The 3741-nt window shown below is 44.3% G+C and overlaps 1 long non-coding RNA gene across 1 annotated transcript; it reads left to right on the top strand.

Moving 5' to 3' along the window:
• Nucleotides 16-499, top strand: LOC110392924. The gene is made up of 2 exons (XR_002434703.1): nucleotides 16-208; nucleotides 364-499. It is a non-coding gene; the product is annotated as an uncharacterized LOC110392924 (long non-coding RNA).

Genomic DNA, 3741 nt, shown 5'->3' with positions numbered 1-3741 from the left:
CCCTGCAGAGTCAAGGATGCAGCAAGTCGTTCTTTCTTCCTTTCTTCTTGCAGGTGCCACCGATCCTCTGCATCCTGCGCAGCTGCGTGCGCTCCATGCAGCAGAGCATGCTCCTGCCCATCCTCTGCCAGGCGGTGGTCATCCTCACACGCTGTCACGCAGAGCTCATGATTGACAACTTCTTCCGGCTGTTTGAGCCCACAGACAGGTATGGGCACTACTGCCTCTGCTGTTGCTGCGGTCACACTTGTAGCTTGCCTCCGCCAGAGGGACCCCGGGAGGAAGCGGCTGCTCTTTTTTCCTCTCAGAGTCTGTTTGGGGCAAAAATTGCTCAGCCACAGCTTGAGACTCTCCTTTTTCTAGTGACACGTGGAGGAGAAGAATAAGAGCATTTTGTCTTCGAGAGGGGAGCCGGTAGAGGATTGAAAAGAACAGGAAGGCCGAGCTAAAAGCTTTGTATTATTTATTAAAAATTAAAAATCTAAAACTTAAATTTTAAGAAGCGAAAAGAGTACTTTTTTTACCAAGTCTTCATTTTGATAGCTGCTGTAAACCGTCTCTTCTCCATACCAGTTACGCCATGCGCTGGTCTGCAAGGGGAGCGAACGTTCCGCAGCAGAGTTTGTGGCTGCGCAGGCGTGGGCGTTTCCACAGGCATTTCCACCAAGACCCCTGCTGTGGATGTGTTGTGTCTCCTGCGGAATACGGTCCAAACACATGGCTTGCCAAAACACGTTACTTTGTAGTTCACAGTCAGAGAACTACAGTAGCACTGGGTTCTTCCCAAGTTTGGCCTGAGAGGTACAGGTCTGTTGCTCTCCCAACTCTGGGAGAATTCCCTTTGACGTAACCTGGTGGTTTACCATGGGCCCTCTCGCTCCTGCTCGCTTCTATTTCCACATTCCACTCTGCTCATTTCATACGTTTTTCTTTATCCAGCTGCTTATTTTTTTGCATCCTCCTTCACGGCGCGTTTCCGTTTCCTTGCCTTGGCAGGCAAAGAATTAGCCCTGCAGAGCTCATCTCTCTCCACGTCAGATGAGGCGTTCTGTTCTTGCCTGCCTCCCTTTCATTTCTCTGTGCCTCCTTCATCCTCAGCCTCCTTTCTCTGATGTCACGGTGTTATCTATGGATCTCTGGACGTGACAGGACAGCAGGCCCAGAGGCCCACTGGCCCAGAAAAGAGAGAAAGGAGAAAAAAAAAGTGACGACTGTGTAGGGGCCAGCCTGGACTGGTCGGGTGGCTATTGCGGCAAGGGACCCGCAGACCGAAGGCCTGGGAAGGTGAAGGGTAGGAAAACAGTAGACGGGTCTAAAATAAAACAGTGGCACTAATGTGAGGAGGAACGTTAATTTACTAAATATGTTATTGAAATTGTGGCCAATAAATCAAACAGAGAGTGTTCCAAGCTGAGATTCCTACTCTGTAAGCTGCAGGAGGTCCATGTGCTTCGCCACCAGGTACAAAGAGAGCTCTCGGTCTGCCAGGCAGCTTCACCACTCCCCCCCCCCCCCCCCTCCACGCAAAGACCCCTGGGGAGTGCAGCTCCTCCCCACCCTCTTGGAGGCCCAAACACCCATAAAAGGCAGTCCCCAGAAATCAGGACATTAATTCTTTAACTGCCAGTGCTTTACATGATGTTATGATGTGGAATACCGACAACCAGAAATCACAAAACCATGACAGTTTATAAGATACACAATATATTCTTAGACTTGTCATATGGAATTACAAATGGTGACAATTAACTGTGACTTTCCTGGTGCTCAATGATAGTCCTGTTAATGAAAATCTATCCTTTTGAGAAAAGTGTTCATCCACTCGTCTACAGAAGTTTTTCAGCTATGGAGGTGATGTTGGCCTTTAAAAGTAGAGACCTGGTAAGAAATTATAGCACAGAATAACGGTCTAGACCAGAGAAGGCAGCTGGCAGCTTGAGGGATCACTTTGCTCGGCCTCGAACGGGTCAGACTTATCCTACTGTGATTTCATATGCTTGGACCCTTTCTTTGATGAGCGATAATCTCATCTAAGTTACTTCAGAGAGCAGCACAAATGGACAGCAGATGTGCCCCAAACTGGCATATGTCCCACTAAGCTTCAGTACCCCTGATCTAAGCAGTAATGAATCTCTTGGGTGCGTGAGGAGGAGGGGGGACAGAGTGTCTCACCCTGGCTTTCATTATACTTTATTTAAAAATTAAAAAAATCATGTCAACAATTGAAAATGCTATGGTAATAGCCTCAAGTGCTCCTTTCAGTGTCATTGTGTGGCTCACACTAATTCTAACAAATTAACAAGAAAATTAATGACACTTAGGAGGACAAGACTGCAGCTTTGGTGCCCAGTCTTTCGACTGATCCAAGGCATTCTGTTCTCTGCAAAATGTTTTGTCTTCCTAATGTTATGTCTTTCACAGCCACAGTCAGTTTGCAAACGGGGGCATGGTTGAATCAAAACCACAGGCAGTGGGAGAAGTGAAGAAGTTATTCCTATCCACTGTCCAGGGAAAGTCAATTTAGAGGCAAATTGTTGTGCATTTTATTCCATCCCCTTCCTGGAGTAACTGAATGTCCTTTGATGTACAGCTAATAAGCAACCTTCAGACTTCATAAGTCTTCATAAAAAATTCAGTTATATGTAGGCCAAGACAAATGCCAGATCAAGGCAAAAGAGAATGAAAATCAGCTGAATAGAATACTGCAGCACCGCCACTTCATATTTCCACCTCTGACCTTTCTTCTGCTATGAAAATATGGAAATAACTGTGCGGGACAAACGAGGGAGCTCTTCAGCTGACCAAACTTATGTGTACAAAAGGCTTGGAAAGATAACAGGAAAACTCACACTGGCTCAGATTTCCTTTGCTTCTGTTTTCTGATCTGCTCTTTTGGCTAAACTTTTCCTAGATGAGCTATAAAAAAATCCTTGCTGGAAATTTAAAACATTTACATCAGTTTGGGTGAGTCAGCTGGATCACTCGTCAGACACTTCTCCAGCCACCCAGAAGTGTTCTGTCACAACCTCTATATGGCCATCTTCCTTTATTAGCTTTTCAAATGGTTGGTGGTCACACTATCATGACACCATGTACCAAATTTGTACATTAGTCATTTCATTCATTTCAGCAATGTCCCCAAGGAAAAAAAAATAGGTAAAAATAATATTCACAAATTGTGTATCTTCTGGTTTCATGGCTGCCTGTTTCTGACAGATAACCGTGATTGCCATCAATGGACTTTCTCTACTAGAACTCTCTCAGGATGATTGTTAGTACTGGAAATTGACGTGTGGTCTTAATGTGTGCTGAAATGGGCTTACCCAACTATGTTTTTGAACATTAATGTTAAGATTCTTTCATAGCATTGATTGAGCTGTGTATCCAAAGAGCAGACTATATGTTGCAATTAGAACAGCTTAAGATGTTTTCAGAAGTTAAATTCTGTGAGGAAAGAAAAAACATAAAATGCATGTGAAAAACAAGCAGGATACATCCATCAACCTTTACAATCTTAAAAATGTGTATCTCAGTTTTGCGGAGTCTTAGTGGAAATTTACTTAACCAGGTGCTCTGTCTTCTCATTTACTCTAACTGAAAAATTGGTGAAAAATTAATTGAAGAAATAATGAACCCACTTCACAGGAGAATAAGAAAAATTGCTCTTGGCCCTGCTGAAAATTACTGCTAGCCTGCTGTAAGAGAAAAATAGAACACGAGAACTCTCCTTGCCTGTGCCCA

The sequence above is a fragment of the Numida meleagris genome, chromosome 1, assembly GCF_002078875.1.
Source record: "Numida meleagris isolate 19003 breed g44 Domestic line chromosome 1, NumMel1.0, whole genome shotgun sequence".
Lineage (NCBI taxonomy): Eukaryota > Metazoa > Chordata > Aves > Galliformes > Numididae > Numida > Numida meleagris.
This window is presented reverse-complemented; position numbering and strand designations above follow the sequence as displayed.